We start from the raw sequence: 14,987 nt of genomic DNA on the forward strand, positions 1-14,987 counted from the left end.
ATTTTAACCCAAACATTCATAAACTCTTAAACCCACACATTGTAATTAGAAATTATGTAGCCATAAGTCTCATTTGCTCTCTCCAACTTCATTCCTAAGCCTTGTCAACAACTTAACTTGCTACTTGAGTGAACTTTAGGCCCCACCGTTTTGAGTTTGCTTGTCACTGTTTTACATTGCTCAAAGGCACTCTAAGCAGGGTGAGGCCCTTGTCAAGGGGAATTCTACAGTAGCTCTCAAGAGCATAAAAAAAATTGTTCTATTAGTATTCTAGCTTGAACCTTTTTAACGTTTAAGGATTTTAAGGAGACTATGGCATGGAAATCATGGTTCAATATAGAACGAAGCTCTAGATAAATACAGTAGCAGCCATTTGATTCCCAATGAAAATTATCGTTTGTTTAGCTTCCTTTTTTTAAAAAAAAAAAACATGTGTGGACACGTGTGTTTGCTTACTCACTCACGAGTGCCACAGTGCTGGTGCATGGGTCTGAGGACAACTTGTGGAAGTTGGTTCTCTTCTTCTATTATGTGGGTCCTAGGTACTGAACTAAGATCGTTAGGCATCAAGGCAAGTACCCTTATCCCCTGAGCCATCTTGCCCGCCCTTGACTTCCGCTTATTCCAAGAAGGAGCTTGGTGAAACATGTTAGTGCTTGGTGCTTTGTATGCACGTGACCTGAAAAATAAAAATATTTACCCTTAGTTGGATAATTATTGCTGCTTGGCGTTGAAGAGTTTGGACTCTGTGGGGTGGAAGAGAAGAAAGTCGTGACCGCAGAATCCTGAGCAAGGGGTCTCAAGTTAGTGAAGCAGGAAGGATTTGTTGAAGACTGACAGGGCTTCAACAGAGAGAAGGACAGGAGTGACACACATACATAGGAAGAAACGGGGCAGAGATGGCAGTGACAGAGGGAGACATACAGAAATACAGAGAGAGAGAGAGAGAGCAGGGAGACAGAGAGACGTACGGAGACGGAGAGACAGAAGAAAGGCCCAGAATGAGAGGGAAGCACAAGCAAGCAGTGGAAGGGGCAGGGGAGCCACAGAGAGAGGGAAGCAGGACATAGAGGAGGAACAGGGTTTTGTCTGGCAACAACCACCCGCACAACCACCCGCACTCTCTCCTTGTGAATGCCACGGAGCAAATATCAGTTTATCTCATGCTGCTTACTGAGTGGGAAATTGCCAGACAGATAAACAGCAGATTTACGCCATGGGTTAAATGGCTTTAGTTTCCACCTCGGCTGACTGGGCTCTCTGGTTCTGAGCTGCGTTAGTCATCTTTTAATATTAATATGGAGATGTGGTTGCCAGGCTGCGAGTCCCAGTTTCAATCAGTGAGTAATTATGGAAATCAGTCTTAAAGAGCTGAGGAAGGGTGTTGCTTTTCAGGCAACAATTAGACCTCTTAGTACCCTGGGTGGTTGATGTTTCTTTTCTTGTTTCTCTCTCTCTCTCTCTCTCTCTCTCTCTCTCTCTCTCTCTCTCTCTCTCTCTCTCTGTGTGTGTGTGTGTGTGTGTGTGTATGTACACACTTCTTTTCCCTGTAAACTTTTTACAGGTGGAGAAAGAAGCAAGTTGCTGACTGAGGGTTCATTAGTTGAGGCAGGCAGAAGTCCCATCAACTGAGGGAGGGAATGAAAGGAATGTTTCAGAGCTGAAGATGGGAAAACAAACTCAGCTGCTCTCTTCTAGCCCAAAGAGAAAACTTAAAAAAAAAAAAATGTGAATAGAATCTTGAAAACTCCAGTTGTTTTTACAGAGGAATTTTGTAAAAGAAAATTATTTATGTGTGTGTCTGTGTGTATGTGTGTGTGTGTGTGTGTAAGATGTATATCTGTATCTGGCTATATATACTTTTCTTTTTTCACATATTGCTTTATAGTGGAGAGCTTGAAATGAACGTGAGATGACAGGATGAACTTGGATGCAGGGCGTGTCCTGCGCTCTACAAGGCTCTGCAATTGCTTTTCCACACAGTAAGCTGTCACAACCATGATCAGTAGCTTGAAATGCCGCCTGCATTCCTCACCAGCTGCCAAAACAATTCCTTAAGTAAATGGTTCCTGAGGCCAATGACCGTTAACACCCCCATCTGCAGCTGGCTATGAGCTGGTACGCTGAAGCTGGGCTGGCTGCATGTACGTAGGACGGTGTGTGGGTCCGTGTGTGACAGAAAGCTTGGCTACTGGTTCTTCGGCTGAAGATGGCAGCGCTTCTCTCCCATCTGTTTCTTACAGAGAAAGGGGAGCTCTGGACCATCTAAGGGTCCTTACCAGGGAGGATCACACTGGGGCCAGTAGGAGGGAACCCATACTCCCTCCAACATGGAGTCCAGCAGCTAATTCTGAGACTGGCAGATGCCACCTAATGCATGGCATGAAGTGAGTCCTACCCACCGGTTATAGGTAGCTAGGGCCCATTCTGGGCCATCTGGAGTTTTCAAAGCTCTGTGTGTGGGACCAGAAGCAAGGCTTAGTCTAGGATGGAATGGCTGCTTTTACAGTGTCTCCATGCCCCTGAATACTCGTATTGAAACCAGAGACTTTTGAAACCTTATTCTTCCCCCAAACGACAGATAGAAGTAGCACTTTTGAGTCAGAGCACAGCAGCCAGCCCAGCATTGCCCATGTATAAGCTCGCTGGGTCCAGCCCTCTGATGCTCAATGAACGGGGCCCAGTACTTGCCTTGGAGCTGTGTTTCCCAGGTTTATGAACCTCACAGAGCATGCTCAGCAGGAACTAGCAAAGAACATTCTGCCCTCATTACATTCAGCTTCATGTTTCTGTTCTGAGGCAGACTCTTCTACCAACTTATTTCTTACTAAGAAAAGACTGGTTGCTGATGCCCAACAAGGGCTGTTGGGGTGGGCGGCACAGGTTGGGATCCAGGAGGTACACTATAGTCTATACTGGGTTGAATCTTTCAGTTTTTTTTAAATCAGACTTAGGCCCATTTGTTCAGGCCTGGGTCTGACTCCAGAACTGCTCAGCCCAGTAGACACAGCATTTAATGCTAGGCGGTTGGTATTGGCTCTTGAGCTGAGGGGAGATTACTGTTTTTGGTTTTGATGGATTATTTTTGCTTGACTTCTTTCATCAGTAGCATTCAGAAAACAGCTCTATGATTTTTGGCAAGTGACTCTTGGGTTGCTATCCCTTCGCCTTGGCAGGAGAAAGAAAGGCCAGGCTAGCATCAGAGGCATGGCCGCCTGCTGAGGGTGAGACATTGGCCTTCAGTAGAGGTTGGGATCCTTTCCCCTGGTCGCATCCTTGCCATGTTACCAGCAGTGCAGTGGGTGCAATGGTTTAGAGGCCCTGCTAGACTTCCTTGTTAGGAGAGCTGGCTGCTCAGCAGAGCTCATGTGCAGGCATTTAATTCTTTCTCCTCATTTCCTTCAACTCCCAGGATTTATCAGCCAAGTCTATGTCATTTCCTTCAACTCACGCCAGGATTTATTACCCAAGTCTATTTTCTTATTATGTGCATTTAAAGATGGTAGCATTATAAAAGCTGCTGTAAAAGACTAAATGAGTTAATCTTTTTAATATACATTCTTGTTACTTTTATACATGTTATAATATGCATGCTATTTATACACGTATAACATGCTTATGCCCATCCCTCCTGCTCCCTCCAAATTCTCCCTTCCTTGATTCCCTCTCGGCTTTGTCCTTTTTTAAAAATAACCATTGTCGTGACTTCAGTGAGAAGTGTTCCCCATAGCTTTATATTCTAATCAGTGTTCTGTTGCTATGAAGAGACACCATGACCAAGACAACTCCTATAAAAGAAAACATTTAATTGAAGCTTGTTTATAGTTCAGAGGTTTAGTCCGTTTCCATCATGGCGAGGTGCATGGCCACATGCAGGCAGACACAGTGCTGGAGAAATAAGTGAGAGTTCTACATTTGGATCTGCAGGCAGCAGGAAGCGAGAGGCTTTGGGCCTGGCTTGGGCTTTTGAGAACTCAAAGCCCACCCCTAGTGACACACTTCCTTCAAGATCACACCTAATCCTTTCAAATAGTGCCACTCTATGGTGACCAAGCATTTGCCTCTGTGAGCCTGGGGGAGCCATTTGTATTCAAACCACCCTGTTTGTGTATTTGGACACCTGGTCCCGGTTGGTGGTGCTGTCTGGAGAGAGTACAGAACCTTTGTGAGCTAGAGTTTTGCTGGAGGAAGCAAGTGACCATGGTGAGCCTTGAGCCTTTTGAGTGCCCCTTCCTGTTCTTGCTGTCAGTTTCCTGTGTGTGGAATGTGATTCCTCCTCCTGCGGACCTGTATTCCTTGCTATGAAGGACTTTATCTATCTGGGGCTGTAAGTCAAAAAATAAACTCTTTTCTAAGTCCTTTTGGTCATGGTATTTTTTTTTTTGTCACAACAACAGAAAAATAGCTAATAACTGACTAAGTCCAATTAGTGCTGCCTGTGTGTGTGGAAAGCATAGGAGTGTGGGGTATCGACCAGTGGCCACACATTAAGTTAAACAACCTTTGAATTTATTAATATTTTAGAATATTTGAAAAGACCCATGCATGTCGTGGCACACACTGTAATCCCAGCATTCAGGATGGAGACGTGATGAGATCCTATCTCAATAGACAAGCAAGTAGCCATAATTTAGAAAATGCCCAGGCAGGAAGGGCTGTTAGTTACCCAGCATTCAGCATGGAACAAAGCAAGCAGTCGGCTTCCTTTCTGCGCTAACCCTCGCCTCTCCTGCACCCTGCTCTTTTCACTGAAATCTACCCGCCCATTGTTTGAACCAACCTTGTGGAATGCCCTACTTTCTCAGGGCCGAGCTGTGTCTTCAGACAGCCCAGAGAGTCAAGCCTCTTAAGTAACAATCGATCCTCTTGTTAGCTCTCCTGGTTTCAGTAACTCACCTTGACTTGAGGTTCATTAGCATCCCATTGGCAAAAGGGGCACACTTCCAAGTCTGCCAGTCACTCAGCCATTCATCATTGCCTAAACTGGAAACGCTGGGAAAGCTCAAAAGAACTGCTAATGATCCCCTTTCTCTCTATAGACTCCTTCTACACCCCCATGCTTGCCAAGTCTTGTAGAGTTGGGCCCGCGGCTTCACAGCATCATGTCAAGGGTTCAAAACCCAACTCAGGCACTGCCTGTCAGAAGTTATGTTGACCTGGAGAAACAACAAAGACTTTCAAATTCCTCACATAGGTACTGTCCTCTCTCTGAGTTGGGTGTGGGCCTGTCTGGAGCTGAGACTGTTTCTCATCCGCTTCAGCCACTGGAAGAGCACAGAACCCCCCCGTGAGAGCGGCTGCCCAGGGTAATAGTTTAAGGTGTGTTTTTATTTGAACCAAGTGACCATGCTTTCCTGTTCAAAGAAAGGAAGAGTTTTTAATTAAACAAAAATACATAAAAGAAATCATGTACTTTTTCATTTTTGAAGCAGGTAAATAGAGATAGTGACTTAATACAGTGATTCTTAACCTCTGGGTCGTAGCCCCTTGACAAACCTCTATCTCCAAAAAATATTATGAGTCATAAGTGTAGCAAATTTACAGTTATGAAGTAGCAATGAAAAAAATGATTGGCTAGGGGTCACCCCAACATGAATAACTGTATTAAGTGGTTACAGCATTAGGAACGTTGAGAATCACTGATTGACCAAAACTCAAGTTGTCAGTGGCTCAGAGCTCATTTAAGAAACCCAGATTTAATGTAGGTGGGGGTCACTACAGCATGAGTGTGACATCAGAGGACAGCCTTGGATCTTGGTTCTTGCTTTTACTTTGTTTGAGACATGGTCTTGCCCCAGCCTTTTCCAGGCTAATTGGCCTGTGGTTCTCCTGTTTCTGCCTCTAGTCTTGCACTGGGCTTATAGACACATACTCCTCTCCCTGGCTTTGCATGACTTCTAGGGATTTGAACTCATGTCCTTACACTTGACACAGCACATGCTTTATGAACTGACTTGTCTGTCCAGCCCGGGGAACATGGGATTTAGTATAGAGCCCTATGAGGAGGTGAAATCACTGTGAGAAAGAACAGCCCCACAGAAATGCAGGGTTCTGACACTTTTGTTAAGAAGCAGAAGAAAGGGAACATCCGCACCATTGTGGAGGAGTTGAGTTCAGATGGACACGTGCGTGCACGTCTCAGTGTTTACATTTGTGCTTGTTCCCTAAACACATGCTGGGAAGCTGTCTGCTCCCTTGGAGCTCCTGAGGGTAGGGTATGCAGAAATCAGCAATCACCACCACATTCCTTTCTGAAGGGCTGAGGTAGCTGGTTGAAACAAAGTTCTAGGGGAGGGGGGTGGTACTGGGATAGTTTGGGGGGTGGGGGATGGGAGATATCTGTAAACTGGGGCTTGACTCAGGCTTCTTTTATGAGTCCCTCTGTCCTTCCTTCTTTTATTGTTTCTGTCTTTCTTTCTCATACCTGAGGGCACGGGGCCCAGCAGACTTGCTGCCCTTCAGATCTGCCCTCTGCATTGAACAGCTTGCTGCAGAAGTGGCGGCATGGGCACAGGCTTGGCCCAGACACCGGGAACTCGGGGTATTGTTCTCAGTTCTGAGTGAAACAACACATCCCACTGTGGGGTTGGCTGCAATAAAAGCATTGTTTGGTATCCAGTGGCAACATCAGTTTATGTCTACACCAAGAGAAAAGTGTCGCCTGATATAATCTCAGAGAACTGCTGCCACAGGCCTTTGAAACAATTAGTTTAGACTATTTCACAGGACATTAAGCCTAACAATGCCAGTCTGTTCCTAAATGCTGTTCAAGACATTTTTGAAATGAGGCCAAAATTTAGGTTGGCAAAGGGTGACCTCAAATAGGCAGCCTTGCCTTATTATTTTTAACAGCTTTTCGGAGGTGTAATTGACCTACAATAAATTGGCATATTTAAAGCATATAATTTGCAAGGTTTAGACACCCATTGTCTGTGGTACTATCAGCACAATCAAGGTAATGAACACATTTATCACCTCAGATGCTTTCAGGTCTTCTTGGAAAGTCTTGCCTCCAGCTCCTCTCTGTCCTCTTTCCTGGCAGGGAGGTGTGGTCTGTCACTGTAGGGTACTTTGCGTATTCTGTAACCGTAAATTAAGAGTGTGGTCTATTCTCTTCTTGTCTGGCTTTGTTCACTGTAGGTAATTTTTGTGAGCTTTATGCATCTCATTTGTATCAGTAGATCAATCTGTTTTACGATGAAAGACATTCCATTGGCGTTAATATCGCGGTCTGTTTATATGCTCACCTGGTGAGGGGCATTGGGGTTCTTTTTAGCCTTGGGCTATTAACATAGAAAGTTACTGTGAGCATCTGTGTATAAGTCTCTATCTATCTATCTATCTATCTATCTATCTATCTATCTATCTATCTATCTGTCATCTGTCTGTCTATCTATCTATCTATCTATCTATCTATCTATCTATCTATCTATCTATCATCTATCTATTTTATCTATCTATCTATCTATCTATCTATCTATCTATCTATCTACCATCTGTCTGTCTGTCTATCTATCTATCTATCTATCTATCTATCTATCTATCTATCATCTGTCTGTCTGTCTATCTATCTATCTATCATCTATTCTATCTATCTATCTATCTATCTATCTTCTATCTATCTATCTATCTATCTATCTATCTATCTATCTATCTATCTATCTACTCTGTCTGTCTATTTATCTATGTATCATTTCATTTTTCTCAAGTAAACACCTAGGAATACAAGGAATGGGCCCTATGGTAGTGGTGAAGTCATTGTTGATGTTGGTTAAAGGATTAAGCCAATTTAACAAACTGTCACACCGTTTACCAGGGAAGGCAATGTTATTCTTTGCATCCTACAAGTGGTACACGAGTGGCCCATTTTCACTGCATCCTTACCCACGCAACCTGTGCTGCCATGTGCCGAGGATTCATTATGGGCTCTTGATTCGTTGTGTATTTTCTTCAGTGAGGTGTCTGAGCATTTATAAATTGTGTTGTTGGCTTTTCCATTTTTGAGCCATTTTATAAATTCTATACCAAGTTTTTTATTAGAGATATGCTGGTAAATATTTTCTTTCTCTTTTGTTTTCTCTTTTCATGTTCTTATAGTGTCTGACAAAGAAGAGAAATTTTAAATTTCAATAAAATTCAATGTATCACTTATTTTATTTTGTAAAATTGGTTCTTGCTTCTGCATGGGAAAATGAAGAAATCATTCCTTAACCAAAAGTTACAAAGATTTTTCTCCTATATTTCCAACTAGAGGGTTCCCCATTTGGGGTTTTAATTTTGGCTCTATGATTTACTTGAGTGATTTTCCACATAGGGAGTAAGATCCGGCTCATTGTTTGCAAATTCCTATTTGTTCCACACCTCTGTTGAAAGTTGGTCCTTTTCTCTATTGGCTGGAGCTGCACATTGACCAGAAATCAGCCATCTGTCTGGCTTTTCATCTGCCGCCATTTCTGGATCCCTGTTATACTGATATGTGTGCTGATTCTGTCTTGACTGCTGCAGCTGGGTGCTAAGTCTTGAAATCAAGCTGTCTTGACGACTCTGGGTTCCTTTGCATTCTCAGATAAATTTTAAAATGAGCCTGCTAGCTTCCGCAAAAGGCTGGGTAGACGTCTGATCGACAGTCGGACTGTATAGATGGATTAGTGGAGAATGACCACTTTACTGGTGAGTATCTTCCAGCCCGCGGACAACGCTGTGTAGCTCACTGCTTTCTGCACTCATGCAGCGATGTGATGTCATTTACAGTGACCAATCTTTTTACTTTTTTTCAGGTTTATCCTTCACTGCCTCTTTTCGAAAGGCGTAATAAATGCCTTTTTTTGTTTTAAATTTTAACTTCTGAGTATTTTTGTTATTGGTATATAGAAATAAAAGTGACTTTGCATGTTAATCTTGAGCCTGATAACCTTATATAGGAGCTATAGTTATAATAGTTTCAGTGTTCTTGGAGGCTAATTTTTATCTCTGTGTTCTGGGTGGTTTTACCTGGTTGGGTTTCTCCTCACTATCATTCTGCTTCTTATTATGACTCCTAACCTTTGCCTGGAAGTTTTACATTGTGGGTTTTTATTGTGTGCGGTGTTGGCTATTTTTGGTATTTCTGTAAGAATTCTTTTTAATAATGCTTTCCTGTGTTCTTTGAGAGTTTCATGTGATATATTTTGATCATATTCTTTCCCCTCCCCCAGTCTTTCCAGATCCTCCCTCATATCCCTACCCACCCAACTTTGTGTTCTTTCTCTTTCTTCAAATAGACATGGAGGTTGATTTGTGTTGGCTAGCTAGCTACTCCTGAGGAGGCGTTCTGACCCAGCGTGCTGGTGATGTATACCCAGTGTCACTCTATTGAAGAAGACTTTCTCCTTCCCACAGCTACCAATTGCAAATGACTTCTTGGCTAGGGTGGGTCTTCACGCCCACGTTCCCCCCCGCCCCCCCCCCCCCCCCCCGGGGTTGTGTCTGGTGTCAGCTAGTCAGGTCTTACTGTCTCCCTCTCTGCTATGTCTGGTTTCAGCTAGTCAGGTCTTACCTCCCCCCCCCCCCCCCTTCTGCTGTGTCTGGTTTCAGCTAGTCAGGACTTAGCTGTCAGTCTCTGTGGGTTCAAATGTGCATCTACCCTGTTGTGTCTGGAAACTGCTATTTCCCCTCTGGCTCTTAGAATCTTTTTGTCCCACTTTCTACATGGATTCATGAGCCTTGCGGGACCTTTATATATTCCTGAACTGTGTTCTAGGATGCCTTCAAAGTTCTTGGAAACGGTTTGCCACTTTTGGTGTTATTTTGATATTTGCTAGATGTGACTGGTAGCAGTGTTTAGTTTAGGGCTAATTCTCCCTCAGTATTAGGGAACATCTCTTAGTGACTATCTTCGTATTATCAAAAGTGACAGCATAAAATGAAATTAAAATGAAGTCTGGACTATGGAAATGCTTGTATGTAAGCCCTCCTCCCACACATATCACCACCAAGGCTTGGTTTATTTATTTGTAATATGGACAGAAAACTACTGCCACCATGAAGTATGAGTGTGAGACTTAATGAAATAATATGCGCGAAGTGCCCCGAAATTACTAGGTTTGTGGCCATTATAGTATTTTTCTAATTTTCTATATTTTAATGCTTTAAAAAGGATGAACTAGCCATATAGGACTACTATAATTTAAAAGTGGAAACACCGAAAGCATCCCGGAACAACAGTTGCCGGATGTTAGCTGTGTTTAGTTCTAGGTGTTGAGTCATTTTCTGTTCATTTTGAATATCAATTTTTTTTTTCAATTCAACTGCCAACAGAAGGAAGTTTTAAAAATGCCTCTAGTAGGAACAAAGAGTTTAGATGGGCCCGGTAGTTTATGCCTGTAGTTACAGTACTCACGCAGCAGACTCTGAGTCTGAGGTCTACAAAGTGAGTTCCAGGACAGCCAGGGCTACATAGAAAAGCCCTCTTTTGAAAAAGCCCCCAAATTAACAAACAACTAAATGCTTAGATGGTGCCTACAGCTTGAAAATCAGATGGATCAAACTGAATGTACCAGAAAAAAAGATGATGATTAACTTTGGGATTTCTGGTAGAGAGCATGGCCTGGTGGCAGCACACTAGCCTAGCAAGGACCAAAGCACTGGGTCAAATACCTGATCCCCAAACCAAAAAGTTACTCCATTTAGAGATGAGGCTTCTGAGCTTTGCTCTGGTGTCCAAGCTGAAGTCTAGTTGTGAACCTGAAGGAAGGTGGCTTGTAAGTGCGTCCCTGTTCCCTTTCTGTGGTGTCATTGTCCCCCTTTGCTCAGAGAAATGCCCAAGATGGGGCAATAAATGCTATGGTGTAGTGAGGAGCTGCGGGCAGGCCTGCTTTTCGCCTCACCCGGCTCCCGCACGGCTAGCTTAGTCCCAGAAATAACAACACACAAATTGTATTCATTTAAGCACTGCCTGGCCCATTATCTCTAGAGAGTTAGTTACTGGCTAACTCTCACATCTTGATTAACCCATTTCTCATAATCTGTATTGCGTCACGAGGTTGTGGCTTACCGGGAGAGATTCAGCATGTCTGACCTGGCGGCTGGTTCCATGGCGTCTGCCTCACAGCCCTCTTCCCAGCATTCTGTTCTGTTTACTCCGCCTACCTAATTTTCTGTCTTATCAAAGGGCCAAGGCAGTCTCTTTATTGACCAATGAAAATAACACAATAGACAGATAACCCTCCTCCATCACTATGGTGCATCTATTTGAGGAATATGGAACCTTAAAGGTTCTTACACAACCCAGGAATGCTCTTGGGTGGCACTGTGCATATATCATTCAATAGAGAGTTGGATGATTGGCCAATGAAATTTAAAAATAAAAAAAATATTTAAGATCAGGAGCTGGAAAGATGGCTCAGCTGTTAAGAGCACTGGCCACTCTTCCAGAGGACCTGGGTTCAATTCCTAGTACCTACATGGCAGTTCAAACTATCCATAACTCCAGTTCCAGGGTAGGCCGGACACTCTCATAGAGACTCACAAGCGAAAAAAACCACCAATGCACATTAAAAAAAAATTTAAAAATGGTCAATTTCTGGATTCCGAATTCTATCATGAAGTAGTGAAAAATACACAGCACTCATATGGGAAGAGACTTTCCTGTGGAACTTTCCATCTTGGTGAGGTGAGCAGTGTAGGAATGAGCTCTTACAGTCTAGGGAGATGATAGTAACTGAAATATGTTGCAAACAATGAGTCTTGAAAAGATTCAAGTGCAGTCTTTTCATGCATATGATCCCATATGAGGCTGTTCAGATTCTCTAGTGGTTAAAAAATAGATGTGTGTGGGGCTTTCTGAAAGCTGATTGATGGAAGAATAAAAGCTTAGATTCTCTCGTATCTGTAGGCGCCTCCACCACATATGCACGCTGGCAGGGCCCTGTAAGACAGCAGAGTGAGTTGAGGTGGCTTTCTGCATTGCTCATTTGCTGGATAAAGCATTGAGAAAAAGATGGGAGTTGGTTCGGAACTTACCCGTTCATTTCTGGGGTAGACTAGAAGTTGATTGAGCGCTCTGAGATTTCGTTACGTGCCTTTCATCTTGACATTGGAAGCACCATTTGTCTCTCTGTTCAAAAGCCCAGGAAACAAGAACGAGAGTCTGTGGACAAGACGTCAAGGGCTCAACCTGGTTCCAGCTGAGGCTCTCATTAGTACTTCCCTCACACACCAACTTATGAATTAACAATTATTACATGGAATTTAAAGATTGAACGAAATAAGAGCATATTGCTAATCACTCCTGACTATATGCTATTTGACGCAACATCTTCCCGTCCTAAGTAGTCCTTTTATCTCAGTGCCAAGTGATATTTTGTTTTGATCTTGGAATCTAGAGTTTTCATAAATATTTCTTTGGCAAAGTGTTACTTCTGTGCTGGTGAATTAGTAAACTCGTGATAAAGAGAACCCCCATAGTAGCTCTTTCCTGCTGTACCAAGACTCCCACATATCTGAGAGACGCAAAGTGTATCTTAAGGCTTAACACATAAAGGCTGGCTTCCTTAAAGCTGGGCTGTCAGCAGCCCGCAAATTAGAACTGTAGGGAGTGTTGAAATCTGAAGTTGGTCATTACCATGAAGGAGGCTCACACACAGCTCTTCTGAGGGCTAATCTTCAGTGACAGGTGCAGAGACAGGAGACTCAAGTGTTATTAGGAAACGGCAAGCCTTCTTCCGTCCTGAGCCCTTTTGGCTTCCATTGTAGGCATTAGTCAGTCACGGCCAAGAATATGTCTGAAGAAACTGATCCCAGGCTGTCTTTTGCATAATGTTCTTAGAGAATCATGGAGTGTTGCAGTCTATGGTATGTATACCATAACAGCTAAGATTTCAATAACCTTGATTTTTTTTTGTCTTAATACTAATATAAACTTGTGAAAAGAAATCTTCCGAAAACTGAGAGACAGCCCTCATTATAGAGGCTTGAATCTTGTATTATCACCAATTAGGTACATTGATGGGACTTTTGATACCTCAATTTCTTTTTCGATTTAAAAGTTCTTGTTATGTTTATTGATGTGCGTGCATGTGCCTAAGATAGTCAGATGGTAACTTGTGAGAAGAGTATGGTCTTCTTCCCTCTATGCAGGGAAGGGCAGATCCCTGTTTGTGTTTATGTGTATGAATGTTTTGTCTGCATGTGTGTCTGTGTTCTGTGTGTGTGCCTGATGCCCATAGAGGCCAGGAGGGAGTACTGAATACCCTGAGACTGAAGTTACAGACAGTTGCGGGTGATCATGTGCACACTGGGAACTGAACCTAGACCCTCTGGAAGAGAAGTCAGCCTCCTTTATCGCTGAGCCATCCTTCCAGTCCACTTGTCCCTGTTTTGAACTCAGGTCATTAGGATTAGAGCCAAATGCCTTTGCCTCCTGAGCCACCTCACTGACCCTGATGCTTCAATTGCTACATCTGTAAATTTGCTTAATACACATCATATTGGGATGTTTTCATGGAAATGGATGATTGGATATCAGGCCCTTTGAGAAACTGGAAGTCTGATTGTGATGGGGCTTTCCATGTTCACCTGTATTTAGTTGATCATATGGAAAGATTCATCTTCCTGATTTGGCAGGTCATGTGACTGGCCAATGGGTTGTGGTTTGACAAGAGTTAATTCTGCGTTAGACGATTGAATTGCTGGTGCAAGACCCTTAGATCTCTCATTTTGTGCTGTGGTGGCTAATCAAATTTGTTTCCACAGTTTAGAGCCACTTGGGATGTTAAAACATGGAAAGTAAGATATGGGAGAGTTTCTGTCCTGCCTGGTTCCACAGTCAGTCCCAAATAAACACATAGAGGCTTACATGAATTATAAACTGTTTGGCCTGTTGTTCAGGCTTATTACTAATTACCTCTGCAACTTTTTTTTTTAAAGATTTATTTATTTACTTAGTATACAGTGTTCTGTCTATATATATGTCTGCAGGCCAGAAGAGGGCACCAGATCTCATTACAAATGGTTGTGAGCCATCATGTGGTTGCTGGGAATTAAACTCAGGACCTCTGGAAGAGCAGCCAGTGCTCTTAACCTCTGAGCCATCTCTCCAGCCCCCTACCTCTACAACTTTAACCCAAAATTCTTATCTGTGTTTAGCCATATGGCTTGGTTCCTTTTCTAGTAAGGCATTCTCATCTTGCTTCCTCTGCTTCTCTATGACGACTGTGTCTCTGTCTTTCCTCTTCTCAAAATTCTCTTAAGTCCCTTAGTCTGGTTGCCCTGCCTATACTTCCTGCCTGGCTACTGACCTATCAGCATTTTATTAAACCAATACGAATGACAAACATTTACAGTGTACAAGAGTATTATCCCATAGCAGTGCTCTGACCCACAGTGAACTCCAAGTAAGAAGAAATAGACCTAGATTGAGAAATCATTTTTTTGTGTCTGTTTTTCCACTCCTTCTTTCCACTCCTTCCTTCCTTCTTTCCTTCCTTCCTTCCTTCCTTCCTTCCTTCCTTCCTTCCTTCCTTCCTTTCTTCCTTCCTTCCTTCTTACCTTCCTGTCTTCCTTTTTTTTATCCATTTATTCTTTTTGACAGAATATCACTGTGTTGCCCTGGACAGCCTGAAACTAGCTTTGTAGAAACCCTTAGTTAAGCTCTCAGAAGAATGAGTTCTTAGGAAAGCTGGAGCTTGACCCCACCCCACCAGTTGCTCTCTGGCTTCCCATCTGGCAGTGCAGTGTCTTCCTCTGCTGTACATTTGCACCTTTGTGATCCTGTCCATCATAGAGCTAATGTCGTGCCTTTTGGACTTCCAGCTTCCAGCCTGAGGTAAACAAACTTCATTTGCTTATAAAGTATCCAGTCTGTGTACTGTGCCCTTAGCAATACAAGACACATGAAAACCCTTTTGAGCCATGCTCTCCTAGATTTCAGAATGTCCTCATTGTCCCCTTGTCTCATGGTCACTCTGATGAGTCTTTTTGCTGAATTTTCTTTCTTACTCCAAATTGCA

General features: G+C 43.1%; 1 protein-coding gene across 16 annotated transcripts in view; it reads left to right on the forward strand.

Moving 5' to 3' along the window:
- Lypd6b (LY6/PLAUR domain containing 6B) overlaps positions 1–14,987 on the forward strand; it is a 176,738-nt gene that overhangs the window by 48,154 nt on the left and 113,597 nt on the right. The window contains exon 1 of one of the 16 annotated variants that reach the window (XM_087899937.1): positions 8,590–8,670. The exons of 12 other annotated variants lie outside the window; for them this stretch is intronic. The gene's annotated coding sequence lies outside the window, so the exon portion shown is untranslated. Of the gene's footprint in view, positions 1–8,589; positions 8,671–14,987 lie in introns of those variants that run through there. 3 more of the 16 variants (XM_087899934.1, XM_087899935.1, XM_087899936.1) reach the window with 3 other exon arrangements.

This window comes from Myodes glareolus, chromosome 21 (assembly GCF_982192425.1).
Source record: "Myodes glareolus chromosome 21, mMyoGla1.1, whole genome shotgun sequence".
In the NCBI taxonomy this organism is placed as follows: Eukaryota; Metazoa; Chordata; class Mammalia; order Rodentia; family Cricetidae; genus Myodes; species Myodes glareolus.